The sequence below is a fragment of the Chiloscyllium plagiosum genome, chromosome 9, assembly GCF_004010195.1.
Source record: "Chiloscyllium plagiosum isolate BGI_BamShark_2017 chromosome 9, ASM401019v2, whole genome shotgun sequence".
Lineage (NCBI taxonomy): Eukaryota > Metazoa > Chordata > Chondrichthyes > Orectolobiformes > Hemiscylliidae > Chiloscyllium > Chiloscyllium plagiosum.
The window spans coordinates 18,588,272-18,607,327 of record NC_057718.1 but is presented as its reverse complement, the minus strand read 5'-3'; the positions used below and the strand labels follow the sequence as shown (position 1 = coordinate 18,607,327).

At 42.3% G+C, this 19,056-nt stretch overlaps 1 long non-coding RNA gene across 2 annotated transcripts in view; it reads right to left on the bottom strand.

Moving 5' to 3' along the window:
• Nucleotides 1–13,991: 13,991 nt before the first annotated feature.
• LOC122553209 overlaps nt 13,992–19,056 on the bottom strand; it is a 17,527-nt gene continuing 12,462 nt past the window's right edge. The window contains exons 3-4 of one of the 2 annotated variants that reach the window (XR_006312630.1): nt 17,698–17,778; nt 13,992–14,411 (exon numbers count right to left, since the gene is read on the bottom strand). This is a non-coding gene — a long non-coding RNA (uncharacterized LOC122553209). Of the gene's footprint in view, nt 14,412–16,165; nt 16,427–17,697; nt 17,779–19,056 lie in introns of those variants that run through there. The other variant, XR_006312631.1, reaches the window with a different exon arrangement.

Here is a 19,056-nt window from a genome sequence, read left to right as displayed (position 1 = left end):
AAATGACATCTGGAGGGTGTACATGATTGGAAGGGTTTAGATGGATATGACCCAAACGCTGGCAAATGGCACAATTAAGTTAAGATACCTGGTCAATGTAGACGAGTTAAACTGAGGGGTCTGTTTCTGTGCTGTACCTCCCTGTGACTCTTTGAAAAAAATTACTCACCCATCTAGCCAATCTTATATAGTTATGAAATCTAAATTATCACAGTATATATGCTTACTGCATCTAATCAAACTTACCTTTCACTTTCTTTGTATTCTGTGCATCCTGTTCATTTTGGTATGTGGCATCTTTAAATTATCTTAAAAGGGGCAACATCTGATGATCTCTATAATCCCTTCAGGGTGACTGTAGTCTCTGCATACACAGAGCATCAAAGGAACATTGCACCCCACTCCACCCAGAGCACTACTGCATTTGGAAGTTGTGGAAAATGGGATCTAAGCACCTGCCAATTAGGAGGGAAAATATTGAGGGAACTTTATCTGTAATCCCATTTGACAATTGTACACATCCACCAAACTATCCAGTACCTGGTTAACGTTACATACTATTCATTCACCTCTAGGTCATCTGCTCAGGTCTAAAGGAACTCAGATTCTCAGCACAATAGCTAGCACCATGCACTAAACACTATTCCTGGATCTATTCAGAAATGCTGGGAATTCGTGTGAGCTTTCAGACCTGTGAGACCAAGTTCACACTTGCTGAGATACTGACTTGGTGTGGCTTATCTCTAGAAGGCAGCCTCCTCATTGGCTGCCTCAATGCTCACTGTCTTATTAAGGCCATAAATGGGCTTCTAATGTTTCTTCCTCAATGCTAGGATCAGAATGGAGGTATCCACAGATGGATAAATTTAATCTAAATGTTCAAAAGGACAAAGGAGACAGGGCCATCGGAGTGCAGGGGAAAGCTCCCTCAATGCACCAATTAGGCCATGGTTTGGCCTGTCTTGGTCACTTCCAACTATATTGTGATGATACTGCACCTTTAACAAGGTTATGCGGCCCTTGGTTTGTTTTTTTCAGAGAAATTGTAAAAGCAGCAATTCTAAAAGGTCTAGGTTTGAAGTGTTTTAGGGCCAGTTTGATTATAGCTAACATATCCTGCCTCAGGACAAAGGCTTTCAAGTTTTAAGAAAAACATTTGTATAACGAAAGGGGTGTGGCCAGTTTTCCCAGCTCAGCTTTTCTCTGGTTTGATTTGATTTGGTTTTTAGCAGTCTGGCTGTTCACTGAAAGTAGTCAGTTTTGAGACTACTGGTCCAACAAACAGCTCCATGGAAGAGGGTCTCCTTTGCTGAATCTCACTGCCATCTCTCTCTCTCTCCTGTAAGACCCTGTATTTGATTTTACCTTTTGTGCCAAGGAGTGTTTATGGGGATTGTTGCAAGTACAGAACATCCTCGGTTATCCAAACCTCAATTATCCGAATTTGGATTATCTGAACAAGATCTCAAGGACCCGTAAAAGCATTACATCAAAGAGATAACTGAATTTGGATTACCTGTACTGAACAACATGTGAAAATGCTGGCAAAAACAAAGAAACACAAGCGCTTCAAGCAACAGCGATTGGATATTTTTTCCGTAAGGGTTAGTTAGATAGCCCTTTGCAAAAGTAAGTGCTTTATTCCCATCACTTTACCAGCCGTTCATAAAAACAATGACAGAGAAAGTAATTGCATGCACAGGGCGGTGCTTCTGTCTTTCTATCACGGCACTGATTCAGCGGAAACTGACAAATGCTCTTGTGATTGTAGAAGATGTTCAAGACCTTGTTTAATGCTGGGATTTCCATATTTATGTGTTGGTAAGAGTTTAGTCCTTCTCAGTTTAACCTGCAGTTTGCAGAATGTAAAGATTAGTTCATTTAAATAGCAGATTCTTCAAAATTATAGATTTAAACAAACTCTCTGGTAGAGCACAACATTAGATCAGTATGGCTTCCTTTGTTTACGATCAGATCAGTTATCCAAACAATCAGTTATCTGAACAATCAGTTATCCAAACAAAATACTCCCTGCCCATCTCGTTTGGATAATCAAGGTTGTTCTGTATTTGGAACAGCCTCATTAAGTTGGGATAATCTGTTGGGTTTTCTGATAAGATAAATTATTCTGTTCTCTTTCGTTTGAGTTTTGATTTGTAATATTGTAAATGTATTCAGTTTTGTTTAAAACTAAGTGGTTGGGCCAGCTGCATCCATCCTGGAATATTCACTCTACACCTGCTTAAAACAACAAGTAAAGTTAGGGTCTGGGCTACTTACTTGAAATGCTTTGAGGGGGTCTGGCCTGGTCCATAACAATATGAGGCATAACGATTTGTGATTCATCCTTAGTTTTGGAAGTCAGTAGATCTAAGTTCTATTGGACAGAACATTGAAATTATCATCTGGTTCTATAAAGCAGTTGTGAGTCTAGACATTTTGTCAGCCTTTTATTTCCAAAATAATCAAACATTGGGCTAAATGTGGCAAAACAATGGCACTCATTGCTGACCTCAAAGCAAGTTGCCCAGGAAGTCTGGGAAATCTACACACTTTGACGTTCCTCGATCCCAGTGATAGTTTAAATTTGGTTCTACATCAAGAAGAACACCAGACCTGCAGCAATAGTGATGTCAGCAAGTTTGTAGCCAATCACATTGAAGTATTCTCACATACATTAAATTGATTAAAAGCCCTGATTATCCTTCAATATTCAGGTGCAAATAACAAATGATTATGATTTGATTTAATTAAATAACAGCTGATTTTTTTTTAAAAATTGAGAATACATGGATTTTTTAATCAAAATGGTACAGTTTAACATTTCATAAATGTAGCATTAGCTTTTCAGGCCCAGAGAGATTGTTCAAAGTAGTTTTGAATTTAGTTCACCAATAAGAAAAGAAATTACACACCATTTAACCAGTTGCAATCTTTTCAAAGATGCTTACGTAACGGCATCAAAGTGGAAATTGTTGTGTATTGACTAAGTGATCTGGGTTTGCAATCTGGGAATGACTCTATGCTGCACCCCCTTGGAGATGGTAAGAATTTAGCACAGCAATATTTTGGATTGTTGGGTTACTCGGCATATATGCAGACTCTCAAATTTGCTGTCAGTTCCAGTGCAGTAACAACAGAGAATGCTGACAATTTTATCATTATTACTGTAGTGATTGTAATGAGGTCAGCCAAGAGGACCTCATAGAATATGTGTTCTCCAAATGGGACTGTTAAGCTGGTCCAATCAGCGAGCCCTGGTTGACAGATAAGAACAGGAGTGTTAGACATCCTGTTCACCAGGAGAGAGCTGGCTCTGAGAGAGCTGGATCAGTGTTAAAGACTCTCCATGTGTAAATAAAAGGTGATTTGGTGATGGGGTACTGGCCTCTATGGGGTTATTTTAGTGGGAATGAGAGAAAAGCACGTTCCTGAAGATATTTGCTTGCACCAGTCATCTTTGAGTTAGGGTAAATATTTCTGGAATCATTCTGTTATTTGGGAAGCTTAACTTGTTCAATCCTTCCATCAAAGACTGGGCCCATTATGTGGAAAGAATTTGTAATTTTTCCAGGCAACACTGAGGCAGATGCAAAGCAATAAGTAATCATCCTGACAACTTGTGGACCCATAGCTTTGTTGGTTATTAGAAGGTTAACTTTCTCTGATGCATCAAATGCTAAAACCTTACAAGAATTGATGGATTTAGTTAAGTAATATTATGACCCCAAGCCTCCTCTAATTCTGAGATAATATCAGTTTTACACGGCAATTCAAGAACTAGGAGAATCCCTATCAGGGCTTTTGACTAGGTTAAGACGACTGGCAGAGACATGAGACTTAGGTTTGACCCTTAATGAGATGCTGAGAGACCATTTGCATTTGTGGCATTAGTGATGTAACCATGCAAAAGCACCTCCTAGCTGAATCCCAACTGATCTTCAAACAGGCACTAGAACTGGCTTAATCATTGGTGAATGGGGCGAGAGGAGTATATGAATTACAAGGTATACCAATGGAAGTGGACACCCTAGCTAGGTCAAATGAGCTTGGAGAACACCACTTGACTGAAGGTAATTGCATAGCCTCACTCAGAACATATCCTGAACAGTGGGAATTTAGGTGAGCCCACAGCAAAACCCCAAAACAAAGCCAAGCCTTGGCCAAAGGGTTAAAATTTTCTTCAGGATCCAGGCTGGCAAGCCTTTGTATTTGCTGTTGGGCTCAAAACAGCAAAAGCATCCTTCTAGATCTAAATTGAGTAAGAGAACTCATACGCTGGTATTCAGGAGAGTACACTGCCTGAAAAGTCCACGTACATGTGGTTTTGATTTGGAGATGCCGGTGTTGGACTGGGGTGTACAAAGTTAAAAATACACAACACCAGGATATAGTCCAACAGGTTTAATTGGAAGCACATTAGCTTTCGGAGCGACGCTCCTTCATCCGGTGGTAGTGGAGGGCTCAACCCTAACATACAGAATTTATAGCAAAAATTTACAGTGTGATGTAACTGAAATTATACATTGAAAAATTGATTGTCTGTTAAGCCTTTCATCTGTTAGAATACCATGACAGTTTCACTTCTTTCATGTGTAAATCACAAAACCTTTTTTTAAAAACGTTGTATTCTCAGGTTAGCTGCTAACAATGGTGATAGCTAGACAATATGTTGAAGGTGTTGGCCCCCTGTGTTCTCTATCTATGCCATGATGTTTAGATTGATTCTAATCTAAAAAGTGAGATAACGGAGTTTTACATGAATTCATGAAGTTTTTGAGCAAAGTACAATGTAACCCTGCAAGTACAAACTCACCCCACAAAATATATGTGTGCATGTGGGTCTTTGTCTGTGTGTGTGTGTGTGTGTGTGTGTCTGGGTTGGGGGTTGCGAGTGTGAGAAAGTGTATGTGTGTGTGTAGTGAGTGCAGAGTGTCTTAAGTCTGTGAGGGGGTGCATGTGTGAGTGTGGGAGTGTGTGTGTCTGTGAGGGTGTGTGTGGGTGTCTGCGTGCATGTCTGTGTATATGTGTGTCCGTGTGTACATGTGTATAGGAGTGCCTGTGTGTGTGAGAGAGTGTGTATATAGAAGTATCTGTGTGTGTGTAGTGCAGTGGTGGTCACCTGTAATGTGACATGAACCCAAGGTCCCAGTTGAGGCCCTCCCTATGGGTACCGAACTTAGCTATTAGCCTCTGCTCGGCCACTTTTCGCTGCTGCCTGTCCCGAAGTCCACCTTGGAGGATGGTCACCCGAAGGTCCGAGGTCGAATGTCCTGGACCATTGGAGTGTTCCCCAACTGGGAGAGAACAGTCCTGTCTGTTGATTGTTGTGTGGTGCCCATTCATCCGTTGTCGTAGCTTTTGCTCGGTTTCCCCAATGTACCATGCCTCCGGGCATCCTGGCCTGCAACGTATAAGGTAGACAACGTTGGTTGAGTCACATGAGTGCCTGCCATGTACACGGTGGGAGGTGTCCCCACGCGTAATGGTGGTATCTATGTCCACACTCTGACACGTCTTGTAGCGCCTACCGAGACAGGATTGTATGGAGTTGTCCTGAGAACTGGGCAGCTTGCTACGAACAATGATCTGTTTGAGGTTTGACGGTTGTTTAAAGGCAAGTAGTGGAGGTGTGGGGAGGGTCTTGGTGAGGTGCTCATCCTCATTGATAATGTGTTGCAGGTCACGAAGAACACGGCGTAGGTTTTCAGCTCCTGCGAAATACTGAACAACGAAGGGTACCCTGTCAGTTGCAGCACGTGTCTGTCTCCTGAGGAGGTCATTACGGTTCCTTGTTGTGGCACGTCAGAATTGGCGGTCGATGAGTTGGGCATTGTACCCTGTTCTTGTGAGGGCATCGCTGAGTACTTCCAGGTGTCCATCACGTTCCTCCTCATCTGAGCAGATCCGGTGTATGCATAGGACTTGTCCATAGGGGATGGCTGTTTTAATATGTTTTGGGTGGAAACTGGAGAAGTGTAGCGTTGTGAGGTTGTCTGTGGTGCTGAGGTGTCCATCCTTGATGGAGATGCATGTGTCCAAGAATGAGACAGATAGTTGAGAGTAGTCCATGGTGAGCTTGATGGTGGGATGAAACTTGTTGATGTCACTGTGTAGTTTTATTAGTGACTCCTCGTCATGGGTCCAGAGGAAGAAAATTTCGTCAATGTACCTGGTGTATAATGTTGGTTGGAGATCCTGCATAGAGAAGAAGTCTTGTTCAAACCTGTGCACACAGGCACTCCTGTACACACATATACACAGACGCGCTCACAGACACCCACACACGCCCTTACAGACACGCACACTCCCACACTCACACATGCACCCCCTCACAGACTTAAGACACTCTGCACTCACTACACACACATACACTTTCTCAAACTCACAACCCCCAACCCAGACAGACACACACAGACAGACAAAGACCCACATGCACACATATATTTTGTGTGGTGAGTTTGTACTTGCAGGGTTACATTGTACTTTGCTCAAAAACTTCATGAATTCATGTAAAACTCCGTTATCTCACTTTTTAGATTAGAATCAATCTAAACATCATGGCATTGACAGAGAACACAGGGGGCCAACACCTTCAACATATTGTCCATTGTTAGCAGCTAACCTGAGAATGCAACTTTTTAAAAAAAAGGTTTTGTAATTTACACATGAAAGAAGTGAAACTGTCATGGTGTTCTAACAGATGAAAGGCTTAACAGACAATCAATTTTTCAATGTATAATTTCAGTTACATCAGACTGTAAATTTTTGCTATAAATTCTGTGTTAGGATTGAGCTGTCCACTACCACGTGATGAAGGACAATAGACAATAGACAATAGGTGCAGGAGTAGACCATTCTGCCCTTCGAGCCTGCACCACCATTCAATATGATCATGGCTGATCATCCTTAATCAGTATCCTGATGAAGGAATGATGCTCCGAAAGCTAGTGTGCTTCCAATTAAACCTGTTGGACTATAAACTGGTGTTGCATGATTTTTAACTTTGTACAAGTGGTTTGGAACAGTTAAATTGTTTAGCAACATTCAAATTGAAACCAGTCACGATAAACATCTAGTTCAGGGGTGGGGAACCTGCGGCCTTAAGGCTGCATGCGGCCTTCTAAGCCATTGTGTGTGGCCTTTTGAATGGATCCAAATTTTGCAGAACAAATCTTTTATCTTTTATTGATATGCTTTCTTTCATCATATATTATTTTTATTTTAATCTTAAAATGAATGTATTTAAAATACCAGAGAGTAAAAGAAAATTCAACGAAATAATCCCCACTTATTGCTGCAAATCTACATTCTCCTACTTAACCAAAATCAAGACAGATGATGCATACCCATCTAGAAGATCAGCTAAAACTGCAGACCTCCATGCTGCAACAAAATATTCAAATGGTTTCCTACAAAAAGCAGTCACAACAAAGTATTAAAAGGTTAGCTATCTTTAGAATTAACATTTTTTTCATTTTCTTTAGTTAGTTAGTATATAGTAGTTAGATTTTTACAAAATAATGTGAATTTTGAAGAATATATCATTGAAGTTTCTTGGATGCAGCCATATTAGATTACAACTAACATAATGCAGCCTTCCAACATGAAAAGGTTCCCCACCTCTGGTCTAGTTAAATGATTATCCAGTTCTAATTGAGGTCGATACCTATATGGCCACAGAACGAGTGATCACAGAACGAGTCTTTTACAAAATTTACTCTGGAATCTAACCCTGAAGTTTGTGCAAGATCTCAGCTAGATGAGAACCTATACTAGGGAACTTTACAGGTTAAAGGTACAACTTTAGTTCTAGTCTCTTATGAGAAGCAACTTGTTCAGTTACCACTGTTTGTAGTAAAAGACTCGGGCCCAAGCCTGATGAAGTGAAATTGGTTGAGAAAGATTCACCAAGATTGGTTCAACACTTTTTTTGATTGGAAAATGGCTGCCTGAGTGAAATACTGATACCTGGAGGTTTTCAGGAAGGTCCAGGGACTATCAAAGGAGCCAAGGCCAACTTGTATGTTGACCAGGAAGCAATTCCATGATTTTGCAAGGCCCACCCAGTGCCATTTGCCTTACGTGCAAAAGTAGAGGCAGAAATCAAAAGGCTGAAAGTGAAGGAATCATCAAAATAGTCCAGTTTGCAGAATGGGCAGCATTATTTGTACCAGTGTGAAGATGCCAGAAATACTTATCCCAACTGAAAGATGACTGTGGCGAATACATTTCTTCAGGAGCATGCTTTTCACTCGTTGCCACTGAAATAACTATACAGAGGCAAGGTTTGGATGTAGACAGAGCTGCATTGATGGGGCAGTGTCCAGTGCCAACCAGGTCAGAATTTGCCACCAGCATGGGAATGGTTGGATAAACACTGGGCTCGGTTACACGTTGACTATACAGATTCTTCCATGGGCTCAAGATTCTTAGTCATTGAGGACGCCCACTGAAAATGGCTGGACATGCATAGAGTTCATTTGTCAAACCCAGTGATGATGATAGAAAATCTGCACGCATCCTTTGCAATACACAGGCTCTCGGAAGTGTTGGTCACAGATTGTGGATCATGGTTTACCAGCAGGATATTTGAGTATTACCTATAGTCGAATGGTATTCGGGAAATAAGATCAGCTCCATGCCATCCATCATCCAATGGTCTGGCAGAAAGAACAGGCCAAACTTTGAAGGCAGGCTTAAAGAAACAGCCAGGAGAAAGTGAGGACTGCAGATGCTGGCGATCAGAGTCAAGAGTGTGGTGTTGGAAAAGCACAGCAGATCAGGCAGCATCCGAGGAGCAAGGTAATCAATGTTTCGGGCATAAGCCCTTCATCAGGAATGAAGCTCTTCATCCTGATGAAGGGCTTATGCCTGAAAGATCGATTTCCCAGCTCCTCAGATGCTGCCTGACCTGCTGTGCTTTTCCAGCACCACACTCATTAAAGAAATAGCCTACAGCTTCCCTAAATACTGAACTGTCCCAATTCCTATTTGATTATAGAACTATTCCTCATGCAAATACAGGCATAGCTCCAGCAGAGTTGCTAATGGGGAGAAGATTCCATACCAGGTTCTTGGACTTGGACTTAGTGGGGAGGATGAAAAAGCAACAGGAACACCAATGCTAGACTCGAGACTCTGTTAAGCAAGAGAGACAGTTTACTTTATGGGACAAAGTTTGGTGTAGGAATTGCAGGAATGACGCTGCATAGGTAAAAGGCATGCACAACGCATATAGATCCAGCAATGTATAAAGTTCGAATAGATGTGACGGTCATGAACAAGCATGTGGACCATATGAAAGCTGCAAGTTCACAAATGGTGCAGGCAAAAAAATACCGAGCTCCTTGACTGCCTTTCCGACTGTTCAGGAACCTGTGGGTTCTCCCTCTCCATCAAACCTTGAAGGTGCCTCAGAATCTGAGATGGACACAGCAGATGTCACTGCCACAATGCCTTTGCCGCCTGAAGAAAAGAATCAATTCCTTCTGAGATGCTCTGGGTGCAAGAGGCAAGCTATTGTGCATTACATCCCACTCATATCAGAGGCAGAGTTGGAGGAACCTGACCGAGTGCTCAAATGCCCCAGGAGGAGCTGCTAAAAAAAACAGCCTATGTCCTGTGTCAGAGGAGGAGGAGGAATGTAGTGATTGTAATGAGATCAGCCAGCAAGGTTGACCTCTTAAAATTAATTTCCTGATTAGGGCTGTTAACCCGGTCCAATCAACAGAGCCCTGGCTGACAGATATAAACAGCAGTATCAGAGATCCTGTTCCCTCTGAGAACTGGCTCTGAGGAAGCTGGGTTAGTGTGAAGGAATCTCCATGTGTAAGTACAGGGTGACTTGGTGGTGGGAAACCTGCCTCTGTGGAGTTATTTCAATTATGATTGTGAAATCTGGGCCATTAATTTTATCATTTCTACCAGGAATGGCACACACTGACTCGAACCTAATAAAAGCAAGTACTTGCATTCAAGCTTAGTTAATAACCTCTCGTGTATCATAGTCTGTGGGAAAGGGTTTGGCAACTGAAGAAAATGCCCTTTGGTACCAACGTGAAGAATGTATACTTTAACTGGGCATGTGCAGAGAAAAGCTTAAAAAACGTTGCTGGAAAAGCGCAGCAGGTCAGGCAGCATCAAAGGAACAGGAGAATCGATGTTTCGGGCATAAGCCCTTCTTCAGGAATGAGGAGGGAAAGCAGAGAAAACAAATGATCTTCCCATTCTACAACAATAATAATCATTCGGATAGCAAATAAACACAGTGCAACTGCTGAAAATTGGAACAAAAAGGTCACAGAGAAATAGCTGCCAAAGTATTTTTTTTTCCTTAAAATAACCGCTCCTGAGAGATTTACAATACACAGGATAGCCTGAAATGGCATAGAAAAGGTGTTCATGCCCCACTCAAGCCTCCTCCTATGTATTCCCATCCACCAGCATAATCCCTTATTTATTTGTCCCTCATATATTTGCCTATGTTTCCCAAATATGCATCAACCATTCGCTGAGCAAGTTCCACATTCTCACCACACTTTGGGTAAACAGGTTTCTCCTGAATTGAATTTCTTGGTAACTATCTCAAAATCTTGCTCTTCTCCTCAAATAGAAACATTTTCTCTGCATCCATCCCAACCCTAGCCCTAGTCTTAACATCCTCTGTTAAGTGATTCCTTACTCTTCTTTTGACATGAGATGCAGCCTATTTATCATTTCCTGGTTGCTGGAGGGTATTACTAAGTCAGGAGGGATATTTTACCCCCATCCTTTTAAACACCTCTTGGTATATTTAAAAGAAAGTGAAGTTGTATTCTGTATTGAATCCAAGAAAAATAAGAAAAATCAACATCAAACATAGCCGCACAAACACAAGAAATAAGTTTACAAAGAAAAAGGGACAGGTGTTTAGTATGGGCAAGAAAGCAAAGGCAAATACAGTTGAAAGTTTTTAGACTCCTTGAGTTGTGAGTGAAATCTGAATCCTAACAGTTTAGCTGCAGTCCTTATTCCTCGACAGAGGCAACATTTGTGGATATCCTTCAGCTCTTACTGCAGTGTTGTTGTTTCAAGTCATTTCTTTTCATTGGGCATTGACTTTTAAATTGATAACAGAAATAGAACAGGTGTTTTCCAGCTTTTATTTACATATCAATATTTTGTTGTCTCTGCCTTGATGCTCACAACAAATTGTTGGCGAAGTTCACTTTTATATTCCTGAATCTTTTATTTATTTTTCCAAGCTGTATATTCCATAGATAAACTTTCACCATATGGAGTAGGTTGCAGATCTGAGTTTCAGTGCCCATTTATAATTTCCACTCAGGCTGATCCCTGTACTCTGACGGTCTCATGAGGTTGAGTGATCAAGTGATCAGAGCAACCATTTACTTCAAATCCATTTTTAGTCCATGCACGTTCCTAGTATTACAACCACTTATAGAGGCTGAGTATTGTTAGTATATTTTTATTATGATTGTAAAATGGGTTATAGATCACTCAAGAGTTCCATATTTTAATAAAACAATGCATTTTTACATGCATGCTGTTGTCTGAAGCTGTGGATAATGATGGTAGAGGTTCCACCGTTCTTTCCAGCACATGGATAAGAATCTCTCCACAATGATTTGGAGATGCCGGTGTTGGACTGGGGTGTACAAAGTTAAAAATCACACAACACCAGGTTATAGCCTGACAGGTTTAATTGGGAGCACTAGCTTTCGAAGTGCTGCTCCTTCATCAGGTGGTCCCTTCTCTGCCTGCCATTGATGTTTGTTAGAAGGATTTGCAAGTTGATATCACAATCTGTTTGTCCTTGTTTTTAATGCCTCTTCCTTTGGTCATACTGTCCTCATGTGGAACTGAAGCCCAGAGTTTCTGGCTCAAAAGCAAAGATAATAACCAACTTACGACGATATCTCTTTTTCAAATCTATCCCTCTAGAAAGAAAGCCTAGTCCTGGTTTGAAGTTTTTTTTAATGATTTATGGACTTGTAACACAATGTTTAATGATTGGTGTATTTGTGTATGAGATCCCTATGTTTCTCTACTTCAATTTGACTTGTTCTTTCCAAATAATAAGGAACCTCCCTATTCTACCTCCCAAAATATTCCACCTCACATCTGTGGTGCGCTTCATTTGATAATTATTTGTCCATCAGCAAGTTTTAATAATATTTGCCTAGAATTTGTTATAGTTGTCCTCACTATTGACTTCTCCACTCAATCACCCCCCCCGACCAATTTAGTCTCCTATTTAAATTTAGAAATTGTTTTGATCCCAAAGTCCAATTGTTCATGCAAATTGTGATCCTTGGGAAACACCAATTCCCAAATTCTGCTACTTTGAACAACTACACTCTGTCTAGAAATCCATTCTTCCACTTGAAACAGGATTTCATAATATCTGACCTAATTCATGAAATTATAATGGACATCTTATCAAAGGCCTTTTGAAAATCCAAATTAATTACATTAGTTTCATTGCCATTGTTTAAATATCTGTGTTACCTCCTTGGTCCAATAAGATGGGTCAAGCAAATATTCCTCTGACTCCAGAAAAATAATGACCAGCTCCACCCACCACCATCCTGCAGCCTGCTCAGCTCCCCATGCTGCCATCCCTAAATCTCTCCGATAATGAAACCTGCGTCCCAAGAATGAGTCTCATCACTTGGGTGAGCTAACTGTGAAGATGTGCCCAACAGTGCCAAGTATGCCAATTAAATGTTACCTCAAAGCATTTCCATTGAGGCCTGCACAAGCTGATGAGAGGGCTCCTGGAGCCAAATTTGACAACCAAATACCTGGAACCAGGGAAGGTTTCAGTAACAGAAAACCAACGTCATCCATTCTAATAAGCACAATAATTCATTTAAAAAGCTCATGAGGGGATTCTAAGTTAAAAGTCACCCAACACCAGGCTATAGTCCAACAGGTATAATTGGAAGCACTAGCTTTTGGAGCACCGCTCCTTTATCAGGTCCAACACCGGCATCTCTAAATCAAGAGGTGATTCTAGGCATGAATTGTGTGTTTGCGCAGAACCTAGGGCAGCACGATGGCTCAGTGGTTACCACTGCTGCCTCACAGAGTCATGGACCCAGGTTCGATTCAACCCTTAGACATCTGTGAGAAGTTTGCACCTTCTTTGTGTGTGCGTGGATTTCCTCCTGGTGCTCTGGTTTCTTCCCACCGTCCAAAGTTGTGCAGGTTCCATGGATTGGCAATGTTAAATTGCCCGTAATGTCCAGGGATGAGCAGGCTAGATGGATTTTCCATGAGAAATGCAGGGATAGGGTAGGGAGGTGGGTCTGTGTGGGATGCTCTTCAGAGGAGCGCTGTGGACTTGAGGGGCCAAATTACCTATTTCCACATTGCAGGGATTCTATGATTTCTTAGCATTCTGTGAATATCAAATAACGCAATGCCAAGTGTGATAATGTTGTTCAAATTGTTTGAAACAGGCAAATACTCTGGAGGCAAGTGGGCCATTGTTCCATGATTGGGCATCAAAGGCCTATATGGATATTGGAAGGTGAGCAGGCCTCTGTTAGGTGAATGGATTCCTGTTACATGTATCCACATTCCCGTTCTATTTAAATATACCCCAGCTTCTTGCGCGGACCTCTATCTCCTGGAAGTTTCCTTAAATCTCAATCCCTGAATCTTCAGTTAGATTCAGAGGTACATTAATAATATTTCCGTGTTCATATTTAAAGTACATGAAACCAAACTAATTTCGGTTGAGTGGTTAGGTTTCACACCTGAGGGGTTGAATAATTCTGCGAATTTGCCTCACTGTGACTCCAAACCTCTCCACTGATTGGCCACATTGATAATTAAGAAAGTATCTCTCTCTCTGACAGTGTGAAGAATATTAATGATCGATACATGGTGCAAGACGCATATAATTACCAAGTACCTTATTAAGTATTAATAGGCAGAAACTGCGGTTTGTTGAGCTGGGACCCACCAGTCATGATTTATTTTTCAATTGACTTTACATAAACATAATTCCTCCTGAGTCCAATCCCATTGGTAATCAGCCTCTTATCTTTTCAGTTTTGATTCAAGCGAAGTTAAGGCAGGTGAATTGACTTATGGAAGTGGAAGGTTAATGTTTTAGACAGTCAAGACATTTATTTTAAGTTAGGTGCTGGCTGATCTGCTAAGGTTTTTTTGCATTCTTCCATTACCAGTAATTTTTCTTTCCATTCTCATTTAATTGATCGCTGTGGGTATCCTGATCCATCCCTCAGGTTAAGGAAGGTGAGCAGAACCTCCAAATGTTAAATCAGGAGATGGATCATGTTGCATTCTTCTTATTATAAATGTACTGATTGTGCAAGAAGGGTTGTAATGATTTGCTCATGAGTCCTGTGTTGTTTGAATAATCACTCTTCAATCTGCAAGGAAAACGAACTCTATTTGAATGAATTCTGCAAGCTATTGAGACCGGAGAAAGCCCCAGCTAAGACTACCCCTGACCCTAATTCAGCGCATGCCTGTCATGTAGAGTAGTGCTGATGTTTTTGACCAAAATTGTCATGCAGAGCTTTAATTCCTAGCTGTTATATGCAACAATGTAGCTGTACAACTATTACACAATGAATAACAGGTAAAACAATAATGTGGGTTCTCTATTTGAAGATAAAATAGAGAACTGTGTGGAGACTGACTGTGTGGAGTTTGCACGTTCTCCCCGTGTCTGCGTGGGTTTCCTCCGGGTGCTCCGGTTTCCTCCCACAGTCCAAAGATGTGCAGGTTAGGTGAATTGGCCATGCTAAATTGCCCGTAGTGTTAGGTTAGGGGTATGGGTGGGTTGCGCTTCGGCGGGGCGGTGTGGGCTTGTTGGGCCGAAGGGCCTGTTTCCACACTGTAAGTAATCTAATCTAATCTAAAAAACTATATGCAACAATTGTAATGGGATACTGTGCAGACTGTTGGAAAATTACTTTTTCCATGAAGTTATAGGTTTATATGTCAAATCGTTGATCAGACCACATTTGGAGTATTGTATTCCACCCTGGGCACCTTCCTTGAGGAAGGATACTAAAGCCCTGGAGACGGTGCAAAGCAGATTTATTAGAAAGATACCAGGAATAAGGGATTTTAGATACAAAGAAAGATTACAGCAATTGGGCTTATTCTCTTTGAGCAGAGAAGATTAAGAGATGACCTCACTGAGGTGTTCAAAATTATGAACAATTTTGACAATTCAAAGAAGGATATTTTGTTTCCACTATTGGTATGTCATTAACTAGATTGTTGGCAAGAGCTCAGAGTGAAATGAGAAGAAACTTCTTTAGTCAGAAAGTTGTTAGGATTTGGGATGCACTGTCTGGGAGAGGTAGATTCCATGAGAGGCTTCAAAAGACAGCTGGATATATATTTGAAAATGATGAATTGAGAGGGCTGTGGAGATAAGGCTGGAGAATGAGACTAGGTAGGTAGCTCTTTCAGGAGCCAGTACAGACACAATGGATCGAAAGGCCTCCTGTACTGTAACTTTCTGTGATTCTATCCTGTTCTCGTGGTGGATAGTGAAGGACAGCAGTTCCAGATACACCTCACCAGCTGTATGTTTGAAAATGTATAATGGGTAAAGATGAAATTTTTCAAAAATGAATCTGATATGCAGTAAGTTTCAGGATGGATGTTATGAGAATTTCTGCTCCTTCACTCCAGCATTGCCATACAGAGTGGGGTACTCTCTTGTAAATATTGCTGATGCACTCATACTGGTGTGGTCATTCTGGCAGAGTGGTGCTTTAATGGGACGTTTGGTGGGATGGATGGAGGGACAGACACATACACACACTCTCTCTCTCTCTATACACACCATCCCCCACTCCCGCAACGGGAGCATATTGATTCCTCATATAATCAGGTGTTGTAGTGAAGATCTTGTTTATTCAGGGCTTCCATTGCAACTACGCTGCAGTTAAACTTGTGGAGTGGAAATTTCAGGCTTTAAACCATGTCCTTTGTTAAAGTCTGGTAATATTGGAACAGACTGCACTGCTTAAACAGTTTTACTATGCTGGACGCTTTTTCCCCAACACAGACCAGACAGAATAATGTTTTATAATACATCACGCTGTGCACCTGTTAGTCTTTTTGTTTTTCAAATGCTGCCAGGCTTACTTTTTAATTGAATTTTCAGAAGCCCAGAGGCCTCCTAATTTGTGCACAAGGGTCAGACTCCTCAGAATGCTGGAAATGCTCCGAATATGGCTCTATTGCAGTCCGAGTGCCAAATCAGGAGATGGGGGATCAAAGCTCTTGAATTCCAGTTTTCTTATTCCATTACAGTGACAGAAAAGGATCCAAACAGCGTGCTTCGTGATGGCTGATTACTAAGGGGTCAGATGTAGGCACCATCGTGTATATCTTAAGGCTCTGAGATTGGCTCCAGCAGCTCATGTTCAAAAAATAAAATAACAGAAAAATGGGATATCAAGAAAAACGTGCCAGCTTAAGCTTGTTCCCCTAAAATTTTCTCATTCTTAAAAATCACACAATACCAGGTTATAGTCCAACAGGTCTATTTGGAATCATTAGCTTTTGGCGTGCCGAAGACTAGCGCTTTCAATTAAACCTGTTGGACAATAACCTGGTGTTGTGTGATTTTTAACTTTGTACCCCCCAGTCCAACACCGGCATCTCCGAATCATGACTTTCCTCATTCTGGTTTTCCTTTTGGGGAACAGAAACTTCTAGGGGTCTAAAAGTAGATCACAAAGGGTTTGTGACAGCACAGCCACAATGGGAAAGGTGCCAAATATTGTCAATGATGCAAAACACATAATATCCAAGTAATCGTGAAGTGAACAAAGATTAAAAGTTGAAATTTTATGGTCTCACATTTATTGAAATTGAGCAAAAATAATTTCCATCAAAAAAGGGAATGACCCATTCCCACTACAGCCATATTGCCAATCCTTACAGTCTCTCTCATCTAAGGCTTTATAAATATGTCCACCTGAGCCCTTTTAATGTTTAAATTGAGGATTTCATGATGTACACAATACCCACTGCCATTTAAGGATGGCATTTAGTGGTGTATGACCTCTAACCTGTGGGTGTCCAGCTCCAGCAGGTAAATTTCACTTTAATTATTTTGGGGAATGGGGGTAAGGTGTATGAGGAGTAAGAGCAAAACCAGCATGGGCTCCTGGGATTCCATTTCTCATTTTCCGTACCCTACCCCTCCCCAAAGATTGTTCAGCCCCTCAAGAACATCTTGGCCGACAGGCTGTTGCAGAGATTCAGAGTAGGTGAGCAGTGGTGGAACTCTTTCTCTTTGTCTGTATCTCACTAACTGAATGCTAATGAGCCTTGTCCATCCCCTTACCACGCCCCCCTCCAATCCCCCTCCATTTAACCTACTCTTGGAGCTAAGTCTGACCCAGAGTGAATTCCTGTTCTTTAAACCAACACTTTGTGTTAAGTAATCAAGCTCACACTAAACCAATTGAAGTTAAGGTCAATACAAATAAAGTAGTGGAATGCAGAAAATAAAACACTTTGATGTTCAGTTGCTGTCACACAGTGTCAGGCAATCAAAGCTTGCTGCTTACCTAATCTCCTACTGTAACAGCACAGTGAGAAATGGAAGATTTCCACGGGGTTTGAGTATTAATGACCCTTTAGAGCTCAACTCTGTTTTCACCACAACTACAACATTACCTCAGCAGTGAACACAAAATCCAGTCCACATCGATGACACCAAAAACTCCACTGGTGCAATGAATGGTCATTACAGATTGACTGATTCTTGTTGCTGGAGAAAGTGAGGTCTGCAGATGCTGGAGATCAAAGTTGAAACTTTATTGCTGGAACAGCACAGCAGGTCAGGCAGCATCCAGGGAACAGGAGATTCGACGTTTCGGGCACAGGCCCTTCTTCAGGAATGAGCAGAGAGTGTTCAGCAGGAGAAGATAAAAGGTAGGGAGGAGGGACTTGGAGGAGGGGAGTTGGAAATGTGATAGGTGGAAAGAGGTCAAGGTGAGGGTGATAGGTCGGAGTAGGACGGAGGCGGAGAGGTCAAGAAGAAGACTGCAGAAGACTGCAAGAAAGTGAGGTCTGCAGATGCTGGAGATCAAAGTTGAAACTTTATTGCTGGAAAAGCACAGCAGGTCAGGCAGCATCCAGGGAACAGGAGATTCGACGTTTCGGGCACAGGCCCTTCTTCAGGAATGAGCAGAGAGTGTTCAGCAGGAGAAGATAAAAGGTAGGGAGGAGGGACTTGGAGGAGGGGCGTTGGAAATGTGATAGGTGGAAAGAGGTCAAGGTGAAGGTGATAGGTCGGAGTAGGGTGGAGGCGGAGAGGACAAGAAGAAGACTGCAGGACAGGAAGGCGGTGCCGGGCGGGAGGGACTCGGCTGAGACAAGGTGGGGGGAGGGGGGATGAAGAAACTGGTGAAGTCCAAGTTCATCCCCTGTGGTTGGAGGGCTCCCAGTCGGAAGATAAGACGCTCCTCCTCCGACCGTCGCATTGTTGTGGTTTGGCGGTGGATGAGTCCAATGACCTGCATATCCTCGGTGGAGTGGGAGGGGGAGTTGAAATGCTGTGCTACAGGGTGGTTGGGTTGGTTCGTCGGGGTGGCCCAGAGGTGCTCTCTGAATCGCTCCGCAAGTAGGCGGCCTGTCTCCCCAATATAGAGGAGGCCACACCGGCTGCAGCGGATGCAGTAGATGATGTGGGTGGAGGTGCAGGTGAATCTGTGGCGGATATGGAAGTTTCCTTTGGGGACTTGGAGAGAAGTGAGGGGGGAGGTGTGGGCGCAAGTGTTGCACCTCCTACGGTTGCAAGGGAAGGTGCCGGGAGTGGAGGTGGGGTCGGTGGGGGGTGTGGATCTGACAAGGGAGTCGCGGAGGGAGTGGTCTCTACGGAAAGCTGATAGAGGAGGGGAGGGAAATATATCCTTGGTACTGGGGTCTGTTTGGAGGTGGCGGAAGTGACGGCGGATGATGCGCTGTACATCCGCCGTCACTTCCGCCACCTCCAAACAAACCCCAGCACCAAGGATATATTTCCATCCCCTC